Source organism: Condylura cristata, unplaced genomic scaffold, assembly GCF_000260355.1.
Source record: "Condylura cristata isolate star-nosed mole 26May11 unplaced genomic scaffold, ConCri1.0 scaffold00010, whole genome shotgun sequence".
Lineage (NCBI taxonomy): Eukaryota > Metazoa > Chordata > Mammalia > Eulipotyphla > Talpidae > Condylura > Condylura cristata.
In genome coordinates, this window is record NW_004567111.1 from 3,179,779 (window position 1) to 3,193,535 (window position 13,757).

Here is a 13,757-nt window from a genome sequence, read left to right on the forward strand (position 1 = left end):
AAAAAAAAAAAAAAAAACTTTTGAAAGAATACAAATTGGTGATTGCTAAAGACATATTTTATAAAGAAAAAGTATGCAGAAAAATATGAGTGTTAGGTTAATAAATACACTATCAACGAAGATACTTTCAATTTTAGCCAAGTGCATGCAAACATCTATGATGAGTCACAAATAGTCTTCGAAAAATATCAAGTTCAAGACAAGCAAATGGGGGACAAACATAACTGGGAATTGAGAAGATGCAAATGGCTAAATATTGAGGGGAGAAGTGCGTGATGTCCAACGATTAAAAGAAGTGTTTGTCTGACTACGAAGTGCTATTCAAGCCTATTCAATTTGCAAACAGAATACCGGTAACAGTGATAGAGGCACAAGGCAAATTTTCATTGAAATGGACATGGAATCCCTTTCTGGAGTGTGATTTGGAAGTGTGGAAGTGAGCAGGAGAGGAGGGAGGAGAAAGATAGGAAGAAATAGGAAAAGATTTTGTAGCAAATCTGGGTGATTCTGTTATGTTTTAATTTTTACACTTTGCTGTGCTTCTTAAATTTCTACAGTGAGCAGCTACTAATATAAATGAATGTGCAATCACATAAATATTACTTGAAATTCACCTAAAAATAGAATGAGTGGTAGAATTGGATGAACTCTAAGTGCCATTATTGCTGCAATAATATAGCCACTCAGTTTGCCACAGTGCCTAAGCACAGCCATGTGCATTTAAAGTGCCTTTCAGGCCATTGATTCCCCTACCAAGGCAGTGAAATCTGGATCTTAGTCAAGCTTGATGGAACATTTTCTCTCTCTTGTTCAGTAAAGTGAACTAGGAGCAAAGACTACTACTTATTCTAAATTATAGTAAGATGTAAAAAATTGGAAGTAATTGATTGCTTAGGATATCTTTGAAAAATTCTACAAATGACTTAGACTCTTCAATTAAGAAAACAAGGCTCACAAGGTATCTCCCACAAGCGAGCCTGAAGTATCCAAAAAGTTTTGTCTAGGGGTCTTCATCTGTTCATCATTCTACTCAACAGGTGAAGACCCCTATTAAAGGTGGGAAGTAATGTCTACAATCTTGTTAGATTTGAGGAAGACTCATATCATTTGGGTTTAAAAGGAGAACAAATGCTAAGGTAGTTTCCTTTCAACTGTTGAGTTGGCACAAAATAATCGGTGATTCATCAGATCACATCTATCACCACAGAACATAATCATTGACTGTGTCTCTCGAAAAAGAATAAATCAGCTTGTTGTCATTATATGTAGTTGTCAATGAAATTTCAAAAGGAGAAGTAAGCAGAATTGCTCCTTGAAAGCAGTCAGGTTGAGTTATGGCTTTCAAACATCTAATAACTAAATTAATTGACTCCACTACGTCTTCTCAGTGGCTGCACAGACACTGGGCATAAAATCTTTCCAGTCATTGGCCCTCCCTGGTGACACAGCGAGTTAAAGCGCAGCACTAAGAAGCTTAAGCCACTTCCGCATGAGTTCGATCCCCGCCTGCCCCGGAGGTGACCCACATGGCGTGGCAGACCTCTCCTGACTTGCCCGCTGCTCCCCTCAGCAGTGTACTTCGTCAATCTGCCTGTTCTGCTCCCCGCTCTGTCCCTGGTGAATCTTCTCACCCTCTGCATCTCTGGCCTGTACCCCAGTTCTGTATGAATAAATAAATCTTTTAAAAAAAATCTTTCCAGTCACTTCCATTAGATAAAGTCTAACACGTGGTCCATGGGTTGCATTTCCTCTCAAACCCACTACTATCCATACTTTCTCACTTGAGAGTTTAAAACTGGTAATCTCTTCATTTTTCACAAATTTACTATTCCTTGCAAATCTAAAGGGAATACCTGCAAACATGCTTACCTAGTACCAATAAAGACAAGATAGCTTTGGGGAGAGTCTGTCTTAGAATAGCAACTCCATTATTTCTATCGTCTGTCAAGATCAGCTTTTACTACAGAGACAAATTCCCGATCTAATTAACCATTACCCTGACTTTCAATTCCTTAAAAATTAAAGAATTGTGTTGTTTCCTAGGTATTTGTAGAACTGGAGCTAAATATATTTCATTGATGTGTCAAATAGCCTCACTATCTTCTAACTACTCCCCATAATAAACTGTTTACCTCAGCCACAGTTGGAGTCAGTCAAAATATTGTGAATCATCCATTGTCAAAATAACCTGATTAATCTAAAGTCTAAAGTGTTAGATTTTAAAACTCCATTCTTAGTCAAATCCTTTTCTTCATCTTTTTTCCACCAAGTGCTGTCTTACTTTATTCCACATGAATGAAGACGGCTGTGGTCTGTCATAATCAATACTATTTTGTTCAGGCCAACAGATGTTTTGAAAGCATGACTGCAGTTTATACATTCTTTCTCCAAAACATGTATGATTTCTTCTCTACCTCACTCTTCTTATGCCTTACTGTATACTGTTGGCTCATCTCAACTACTCACTTTTGATTTTGATTTCTATAAACTCTGAGAAAGCATTTCTTGCCATGTATCAGTTCACCTAGTACATTGATGCACACTGAACACATGGCATATTCCAAGATCCATGCTGGTCAGGCCAGTGAGGACTAGCAGGTGAGTGGCTTGAAGAACATTCTGGAAATTCAGGCCACTCCTCTCCCCCACTGTCTGCGTATCCACTACCACCACCACCACCCATCATCCTAGCCATTCCTATGTCTGGATTTTGAGCAAATGATTCCGACCTGAGGGTACATACAATTGGATTAAGTTTCCTGTTATCATTATTCAGATAAGTTCAGTATTTTGTAACCAAGTGTGGTTTTGGTTCCATATATATACTTTGAGTTTTAAGTTCTCTAGTTTCTCAAAACCACTGTGCAACTGATGATGTCACAAACCAAAATCTTCAATTTAGACACACCTACAGGATTCAGGTTAAAAAATAATTTCTATTTATCTTCAATTCTAACCCATCCAATGAGTAACTTTATTCTTGAGACATCCTGTGCTCAGAACTCATCAGCAAGGTGTGGGTCTTGAGAAAGTGATAAAATTGCTTTGAGAAGTAAATTTACATTGCTAGAACCAATAAGTTTTATCACCTCTACCACCTCTTAATAGCTCATTAAAATGGAAAATGGAAATGTTAAGACACTATAGAAGCTAAAATAGAATGAAAACAGCAGAGGGCCTTCCTGAGGGCAAAAGAAACGTGAAGTCTCAGCACTGTGCAGCTACCTGCAGCCATTGCAGTACGAGTTCAATCCCTGGCCACGTTGCTGACACAGCAGACTTCTCCTGTCTCCCAGCTGATGCCCTCAGCAGCAGATTTCAGCATATCCACCTATTCTGCTCTGTGGTGGTTGAATCCTTTCACCACCCTCCTACCCCCTGCACCTCTGACCCACACCCAAGCTCTTGTATGCATAAATAAATAAAAATAAATCTTTTTTTTTTAAAAGAGGCTGTTGGGTAGGAAGTCTGGGGAAAGTCCCAAAGCATAAATTGGTTTTCATAGGGCCTGGTATTTCAGAATAAGCTTGTGACTTAGGCCATCCATATGTTCCCACGCATCTAGTTTACAATTCAGAATGGCGCTGATTCATAATGGCTCGATGAGACATAAAATACAAAGAACAGTGTCTTCATCAAGAAATAGTTTACCTGTTACTCAGACAAATCTCAAGGCGGAGATGGAGCTGGCCAAGAAAGAGGGCCGCGCTCCGCACAGCACGGTGTCCCTAATAAGAGAGCCCGAAGGCAGAAGGAAGGGGCAGCGGGTGGTCCCCACCCTCAGGAGCCTTCCTGAGAGATGCCTCTACCTCTTCCCCTCACTCGCACTGGCCAAAACGTAACCACATGACCATGCCCGCTGTGAAAGAATTAGGGATTTCGTTTTTATCCTGGGAAAATTTGTGTTCAGCTAGCATCTGGAAGAAAGGAGACTGGAGACTGAGGGAACATACTCTTGTTCTCTGGAGCACTAATTATTTTTATTAAAAAATGTAATAATGCGGCCCTCCCTGGTGGCGCAGCGGGTTAAGGCACAGCACTGAGAAGCTAAAGCCACTTCCGCATGAGTTCGATTCCCGCCTGCCCCGGAGGTGACCACATGGCGCGGCAGACCTCTCCTGACCCGCCCGCTGCTCCCCTCAGCAGTGTACTTCGTACATCTGCCTGTTCTGCTCCCCACTCTGTCTCTCGTGAAGCCTCTCACCGCCCCTGAGCCTCTGGCCTGTACCCCAGTTCTGTATGAACAAATAAATAAATCTTTTTAAAAAAATGTAATAATGGAATGACGCGTGGAATCTGACCCCATCCTCTGATACTCTGTCCTCAGCAGAGTCTGACCGGTTTGCCCTGAAAAGGATTGTAATAATACAATAAAACCATGACTGTAGAACAGAGACCAGTGAGCACCATGTATGTAAATATATCGTGACTATCCGAAATATGTGTGTATTCAGCCAAATAAGACGGTATGACCAACACAAGACACTTGATGTGGAAAATAAAATGTTTACTAAAGTTCATGAAAACTGATTACATCATGGCCTTCCCTGGTGGCACAACAGATGAAAGCGAAATACTGTAAGCAACTGCAGCCGCTTCAGTGAGAGTTTGATTCCCCACTCTGAAGGTGACCCACAGGGCGCAGCAGACCTCTCCTGACCCGCCCGCTGCTCCCTTCAGCAGCGTACTTCGTCCGTCTGCCTGTTCTGCTCCCCACTCTGTCTCTGATGATTCCTCTCACCCCCCTGCCGCACCTCTGGCCTGTACCCCAGTTCTGTATGTATAAGTAAATCTTTTAAAAATTAAAAACTGGCTATATCAATTTAAGTAATGTTTTGGTAAACACATGAAAATGCTCATTTCAACTCTGTACTTCAATATCACTCAGGGAGTTAGTCCTGTTTCTGCTGTTATTTGCTTTGTTATCTTTTCACAATTGCATTGTCCAGCACACACCTGAGAAAATCAATCCAGAATCTGAAGGGGGTGGAAAAGGGAAATGGAACCCAGGTCTCTGTATCTTCCAAAAGCACCTTCTAAAGCATAAGAACCACCCCTAGTAACTGCTAATGAAGTCTTCGAAGATAAGCATTAAACAGTGCAGTGCTGATGCTTTTAATTGCACTCAAGAGTAAAGTGCAATTAAGAAAGTCTGCATTGTGATTGATCTCTCTGTATAGGGAAGGCTTTTGCACTAAATAAAGTCACTGAGGTGAATTAAACACATTTCTGACTTTCCTTTAAGACCAGACACCTTTTTTTTTTCACCTTCCAGGTTAATTATATAAAGCAATTGCAATGATATAAGGCGTAGCAACGAAACTCTTTTTAAATGATTCTTTTAAGGAGGAGAAACTAAGACGCTCGACATAATAGAAACCAGAGGATTTAGTTGAGAACCTTTCATGGCTCCACAAAAAATGTTTTACCTGTTGTCACAGGTGGCTGGGCAGGGCAGCTCTGAGGTCCCCACTGCCTGGCAGCTGGTCGGACTTCTGGCCATGCCAGCCTCCCTAAGTGATGGGGGAGGGGTGGAGGGATTGAAACGTCCCCCAAAATGATAACAGTGGCGGTGAAGACCTCCAACACGGTATGACAGATGGAGACTCAAAGCCTGAATCCAATTCTAAGCCCCGGGTTACCCACTTGCTCTGTGGACCCCTGAAAGCTGTACCCACTCTGACCTCCAAGTACCTCTTGGAAGGTCTCAAAGGTTCTCAGCGGTGGTCCTCCCTGGAGACCACCTAGCAGGGCGGTGCCAGATGTGTTATGTGTCAGGGCCACAGCGGCTGAAAGCACTCTGACCCCAGTCCCTTCACGGAGTGGCCTGGAATTATCTTCTAACAGCCCTCTCTCCCTGATTTGACCAGTGGTGCCCCCATCCCTGCTAGCTCCAGAACCCTAACTTTCTACCCAGTAGTCCTATTTGGAAAGAAAATGACTAATTCAGATTTCCTGTCCAAGCAATTGCAGCAGCATCCTCAGGCCACCGGTCACACAGAATAGCAACAAATAGGAGAGGGAAATCCCCCATCCGAGCGCTCCCAGCCCCTGACGATTCCAGGACGCTGCGGAACCGGCTGCAGGCTCTTTTGCGCGCCCTGCCCCAGGCCAGACGCAGACGGCGGGGAGCGCATGCGCTGAAGACCAGCCGCGACGCTGGGGCTCCACAGCACAGGTGCAAGAGGCGCTTCCTTGCCCAGAATCACTTTCTGGGGTTGCTTTTTTTTTTTTTTTTTTTTTTTGCTGCGGCAATACTGGTGTAGCGGGGCACACCGTGCATGTTATCACGCCACCACCAGCACCCTAGAGCTATCTTTGTTAAGACAATGCAGACTCAGAAAAGCTTCACTGTGGTGCCTCTGTTAACAGGCACCCTGCACACCTCTGCTAGGTGTGTGCTGAAGAGGGCCTCTCCACCCAGCCAGGTGACGCCCGGACCCCTCATAGAATCCTCCGGTCGTGCATCCTGGTCAAGAGCCATCAGCAGGGCTTCCCTGGTGGCACAGGGGTGAAGCCTCCACGCGATGCAGCTGTCGGCAGCCACTGCAGCCCGAGACCTACCCCCGGCCAGGGAGTGACCCACATGGCGTGGCCGACCTGGGTGAGGGTTTTGAAGAGAAGGGTGTTTTGGAAAGTCACAGAGGTCCAGTCTCATAGCCTAGAGAGGTGAGTGTGCCTAACTCATCATTTCCACCAGAACAGGTGTGGTTCTGGGGTCAGGCGGGTGGGGCAACCTCTGTAACTAGCAGAGCTTCATCTTGTCTGCTGCAGTTGGAGTAAATGCTCTGCTGTTTACTGTAGGCCTGAGAAGCCAAGTGGAATTTGGCAGGAAAGGGAGAGTGAAGGAGCACATTTGGGAAGTACCTATCTTCCCACCCCATCAGGGCTAAGGATGCGACGCGTAACTGATTTCTGTGGATGAGATGTAGATCATGTGGACAGAGTCAGACGGGAGCCTTGATATCTAAGACCTGCCTGAGATGACAAGGTGAGCCCCTGCGATCTGGACCTCTGCAGGAAGTGGGGCTGAGGGTCGGCCTGACCCAGGACTTGCAGTCAGAGGAGACTGTCTGGATCTGGCAGTGGGGTCAGCTGGACTTTGTCCAGAACCTGGGCAGTGCAAACCTGAAGGATTAGCCAGTAGCCAAGTAAGAACTTTACTGCATCTGCTTCTCTTCCCCACTGTGTTTCAACCCCCCAGGGGCCTGAGAACACTGCTTAATAATTGGGGGAACAGGCGATCTGGTGAGGAAAAGAAACTCACTAAACTTCTTTCCCTTGATTCAATCTCCTACCTGTCACCATCCCTAGGTAGGAAGAGGAGAAACCACTGTAGCCTGACTATTTAGGGAAGCTATCATACATTGAAACAAAACCTCTCCTGTCTCCCCGCTGCTCCCCTCAAAGGTGTATCTCAGTGGATCCTTCTGTTCTGCTCCCCATTCTGTGGCTGGGAGATTCTCTCACACCCCCACTTCTGGCCTGCACCCCAACTCTTGTATGCATACATAAATAAAATTAATCTTTTAAAAAATAAAAAGCCAACCGCAGTAGGGCCCCAGGACTGGCGACGCAGGCTCAAGAAAGGCCGGCAGGCTGGAACGGCACTCGAGAGCAGGGAACGAGCTGCGAGTCAGCCTTAAGCGACTGGCCCTCTGTCAGGGGCTGGGCTGGGCTCCGGGCTCCCCTGGGAATGTGGCGGATCAGGCACTGTCAGTCCAGGACCGTCTCTGCCATGACTAGTGCTCAAGTATCAGCAGCTTGACTCAGCACTGCTTCAACCCCGCTAGTACAAATGTCGACCCAGAGTAGATCTGTTGCCTCCATAAAATCTGGTCGTTGCAGAAAAAATAGAAATTTAGAAAATGTGGCCGGCCACAGTGAGCTTCCTAAGACATAAAGGTTTTCCTGATAAAATGATCAGTGAGCGGTTTTTAACAGATGTGGCGTGGGTTTTGTTTGTTTTGTTCTATTTTTGATGCACAAGAAATTTAACAACAATAAGTGATCAATGTTTTCTAAATTACATAAATTACGCATGGTACAAAATCACAGCTAGGGTAAAGACCTCATCAAAGAGCAAGACCAGTGATTTTTGCAGGAAAAGATGAAAAAAACTCACAGACGTGTTTTTATATTCCTCCTTGAAATAACCTGCAAAATGCCACCGCTCGGCCATTTGCCCAAGTTGGTGTAGTAGCAAAGCATATCCAAGTCACCCACAAAAGCAACCGAAACGCTCCCCACTTCCAGCTATGTCTCTGTGAGGCCAGATGCTCTTCATGCGTTTCAGCCGAAGGAGCATATTGCCACAGATTGGATGCAGAATCAAACACGAGACTCAGCTGCCTTCCATCAAATCAGACAGTAGGGAGATTTGGAAACAACCGAAGCAGCCACAGTTTCCTCCCTGAAATGGTGATATAGGAGATAAGGTTGTTTTGAATAAAAAGTGCTATTCAGGGCCCTCCCTGGTGGCGCAGCGGGTTAAAGCACTGCACTACAAAGCTTAAGCCACCTCAGCATGAGTTCAATTCCCGCCTGCCCCGGAGGAGTCCACATGGCGAGGCAGACCTCTCCTGACCCGCCCACTGCTCCCCTCAGCAGTGTACTTCGTCGATCTGCCTGTTCTGCTCCCCACTCTGTCTCTGGTGAATCCTCTCACCCTCCGCATCTCTGGCCTGTACCCCAGTTCTATATGAATAAATAAATAAAATCTTTTAAAAAAAAAAAGTGCTATTCAGATTAACTTTGATGAGTTCATTATGGACATGTAAAATGAACTACTAAATAAATGTGATTAAATTTGTCCCGATGGGCTGTTTGCCTATGACGGTCTCATCTACTCCTGATGGAAAGGGCACCTCAAGGTGAGTGGCCAGCATGGCCCTGTAAGAGGTGTACCCTCCGTTCTCCCAGCCCCTGCCTAGCGATCTGAAAACCAAAAGTGCTTATAGGTTCAACTCCTGCCCCCGCTTGCTAGTTTCCGGTAGTGACAGGCAGCAGAACCCAGCAGAACAAATTCTCTCAGATTAAATTTCTGATGCAGTAAATATCATTAGGTATAAATCAGATAAATAAAAGCTCGTTGGTATCCTCAGGAATTTTTTAAATTGCATTATTTTTTAGTGAGGTAGCAATTTACAATCTGTATATGATTTAGGAGTACAGGTTTCTCGGGTGTATGTCATCCCACCATGCCCCACCAACAAATCACCCATAGTCCTCCAGGACCCTCAAGGAAATTTAAGAGTGTGGAGGCACCCTAGATAAATAAGTTTAAGTGGGACTGACCTAAGTCAAATAAAATGGTAAATACTCCAAAAAGTCGCATTTGGCCCTTTGATAACAAAGGGCAGTTCAGGTTGCAGACGGGATTTTTTGCTAAACAGCTGATTTAGCACAGGAGAACTGTCTTGGCTTCTCCAGGTAAATGACGCACTGTTTAACACAAGAGGGTGAGGTCAGTAACGTGCTATGAGAAAAATACCGGCCATGGCCGGCTTTGAGGGTTGGAAGGGCCACGTGCGGAGCACAGCAACCTCCAGAAGCCGAAGCACTCAGAGGACAAATCTTCCCTGAGACTCAGGAAGGAACACAGTCTGGCTGACAGCCTGGGGTTCACCCAGCACCACCCTTCTCTGATTTCCGCCCCCTCGAACTGTAAGATAATAAAATAATGTCGTGTTAAACCACAGGCCCTGTTGAGTTTTACCTGAGCTTTGTGACCTTGGAAATTACATCAGTGTTAAAGATTCCCTCCACAGCTTTACGTCCCAGGAACTGGTTCGCTGCAAATAGGCCCCCCTATAACTTAGACGAGACTCAAGAAAGCCCCCAATTTACAAAGCCAGACAAAAGCCCTAGTTCCCATGATAAGCAGAACTGTTTAGTTCATGTTGCCATTTGAAATCAAATATGTCAACCGAATGCAGGTGCGTTTCTTGCCTTCCTCCAGGCCCCCTAACCTCTGCCCCACACTCAGACAAGTCACACAGAGCTCTTCCACAGAGTCCCCTCCAAAGAAGAGGGTGACCTCAGGGTGAAGCATTCTCTGATCTTCTGTCCCATCTTGCCACTCTCCTCCTTCATCTCACCTCCCACAGCCAGCTCTATCTCGCTTTGTTCACTCCTGAGAAAAGAGAAGCCTTTTACCGCTGGACCGAAAGTGGCCTGCAGATGTCATGGTCCGAGAGTTCTCCCTACAGCAGTATGACCTTCCTTCTTGCAATGATGCTTTCAAGCAAAGTGTCTCTTTACTTGGCCCAGCTTTGTTTTTTATTTGACTTCATTCTTGACAGCAGCGATAGGGAACAAATACCTGCACTTCACTCTGCTAAGAGCAAAGAGCTACCCAGAGCTATCTGGGGAGGATGAAAAGAGCAGAGGGCGGGGATGCGAGCATTGTTTCTCATTCAGCTGCAATTCCTAGCGTGCTGGTGTTTATTGCAAAGTAAAGGTCTGAACTGAAGGAGGTTGCCGGGACCCTCACTCAGACTCTGGGTTCCTCTGAGCCCCCTGCAGGTGGCACAGCAGAGACTCTCAACCCAAAGAACTGTCTCAAACTCCTCAGTGACTCAGAGTCTGGCCGTCACTGCCATGGGCACTTGACCTCCTAGAGTCTTCTAAAACCAGTCTGCATGTGGGGATTCTCACTGCACTGAAAATTAACATGGGAAAAGGCCCCTCCCTGGTGGTACAACAGGTTAAAGCACAGGACTATGGAGCTGTCTGAAGCCACAGCAGCACAAGTTCAATCCCAGCCAGGGAGCTGACCCACATGGCGCGGCAGACCTCCCCTGACCTTCCTGCTGCTCCCCTCAGCAGTGCATTTCAGCACATCTGCCTGTTCTGTTCCCCATCTGTCTCTCCTCTTACCCTCTGCACCTCTGGCCTGTACCCCAGTTCCTATATACATACATAAATAAATCTTTTTTTAAAAATAAGTAAAAATGGCCCTCCCTGGTGGCGCAGTGGATTAAAGCACAGCACTAAGGAGTTTAAGCCACTTCTGCATGAGTTCGATTCTCGCCTGCCCAGGAGGAGATCCACATGGCGCGGCAGACCTCCTGACCGCCCGCTGCTCCCCTCAGCAGTGGACTTTGTCGATCTGCCTGTTCTGCTCCCCGCTCTGTCTCTGGTGAATCCTCTCACCCTCCGCATCTCTGGCCTGTACCCCAGTTCTATATGCATAAATAAATAAATCTTTAAGAAATAATATAAATAAATAAATAAATAAAAATGGAAGCAAATCATACCATTCCTTCAGGTTAAAAAGAAAATGGGGAAAGAATCTCCTCACAACCATTTTCCTGGGAAATCCTTGAGAAGGGTTTCCCCCCCCCCACCCCCACCCCTAGAGCTTGGGCTTGTGGTGCTTAGAATCTGTTCCTTCCACAGGAATGACTTTGCTTTCCTGTTTGCTTTCTTTTGAGCATGAGAAGGTCCAGTGCAAGCACTGCTCAGAGCTGATATGTCGAAGTTGCCAAATGGAAGCACTTTCATTCTTAGGGGGGAAATCTTCATCTCCTAAAAGTCACCCTGATGAACCAGATGTTTGAAGAACGTTGGATGCTATTTTAATGTCTTCTGTTCACATTTTTTCAACTTGAAGATTCAAAAATGAGGAAGCAAAAGAGCTCACTGAGTTGCCTTAGCAACAGGCAGAGGGGAGCTAGCGACTGAGTCACCCGCGGGGCACTCACGCGCCCGCACGCTTCCCTCGCCCTATCTGTCGCCGCACACGGCTTCCCAGCGCTCTCCATCTACACACACAGGTGGCAAACTTTATCTCCGCAGAACACTCAGCACTGTGTGCTGTGGCTGAGACTACCAGCACATCTTCTCAGCGGTCCCCAGCTCCCCGTGCCGTAGGTAGAGTCGGAGATGCCTGCTTATCCTCCTAAAGGCAGAACAGGCCATTTAGGGGATCTCATAAAATAAAAAGAGTTTAAATGGGGAGACTACCCACAGCTGCACGCCTGGCCATATTTTATGAGCACTCCGGCCCTCTCTGGGAAGCCGGCAACCTGCTTTGCATTTCCCCACCGCTGGCGAGCGCGGGATGCCTTTCCCGGCTAAGCGGCCCGCGGCGGGGCCGCGCTCCTTGGAGAGAAGCACGCGAAGGCTCACGTGTTTGCTCCAACCAGCCACCTGACGAAGCTGTGAATTGCCCCCATGTGGGAGCTGGCAGTTTGGAGGGGAGTTGGATAAAGCAAAGAGAAAAGAATAAAAACAGTGGTGCCTAAAATGAACTTGACGCGCGCCCGCGGGGCTCCCCAGGCTGGTCACCTCGGTCCCGGGCTGGGGAAGGGCTGCAGGCTGAGGCCCCCGCTGGGCTTGGGGACAGAGACTGTTTCCTGTCACTGGATGCAAAACCGGGGGCTGAGCGGAGGTGGAAGCAACTTTGATCAGATTCTCAATAAAAGGTTAAAACCCATCTCAGCGAGGTTTAAAATTCAATTGAGTCAGAAATATCCTTTTAAACTCCCCAGCACAGGTCAGACTATTAAATATAATCCCTCTCATATCTGTGTTTTAGCTTCGGTTGTAACCAAAGGGAAGTTTCTGCTGATTTTTTTTTTTCCTTTCCTGTGTCCAAGACAAAAATAAAGGATTAGGAAAAAAGAAACAATGGAGGAAAGAAAGAACAAAAATTCGAGTATAAAACAAATGAGCCAATTAGAGAAAGATTAACCACAAAGGTGGCCGGAACAGAGGCTCACATAAGAAACGGCTCCAGTCGGACACTGAGAGCTGGAAGGCTCACTTACCCCCCGACACCAGTGATTCATCTTGCAGCCTTGCAGCTCACCTAGGGCCTCCTCTCTCCCGCTTGCAGCCAGCAGGGAGTTAGCACAGGTTGGGGTAAGGCGAGGCTGAGGCCCTGCTAGATGGCCGCCCCCGGGGTCACGCACCAGCCCCTACTCAAGACTCTTCTGCGGGCTTCACCTGCACAAAAGCCGTCATAACATCTGGGCCCGGGAAATAAATTGAACTGGGGGGGGAGAGGGGGTTCAGTTGTGTTTGGTGCTGTTTATTTGGTTCTTTGCTTTCCTTCCTATCTTTACAATGGGCAGGAAAGGAAGAGAAATATTTTTGCATTTGCTGGGATGTTGATGCAATCATGTCATGCTCTTCTGTATCTGTGTGCAGATTTTGGTTTCCAAAGATGCTGTTTGAGTGTGTGGAATTCCTAAATAAAGACCTGCAAGAACCTCCTGGAGTGCCACAGCCATGAGCCCAGGATCCTTGGGTGCTTCGCGGTGGCCGCACGGCTTCATGGGCCCCGCGTCAGTCTTCTGGGAGCTTCTTACCACGCTCACCAGGGATGCTGGCCAGTCTGACGTCCACCGTCACCCCACCTCCTGCCTGGGGCCCTGCCTGGTTCCCCTTTGCCTGTCTGGAGAACACCCTCCATGTCCCTGACCCCATCACTGGCAGAAATGCCCCCCACCTCCTCGTGACCCCATCAGACTCTAAAGTCATTGAAGATGAGGACAACATATTCTTCTCCGAATACCCAGCAATTCACAGCAGGTCTGGCATAGAGAAGGAGCTCTCTGGCCCTGTAATGGTGGAAGTAAAGATCTCATGGACTTGGGAATCTGACACAAGCTATGCAACGGCTATCGTCTGACAGATTCCGGATAGCTTGGGAAAAGCTCTGAAATATCAGAATTTCCACTGCTAACTTATGTTATGACCTCCCTTTTTTGTATAATCGTAATATCAAAAAATATTGTAGCAACATC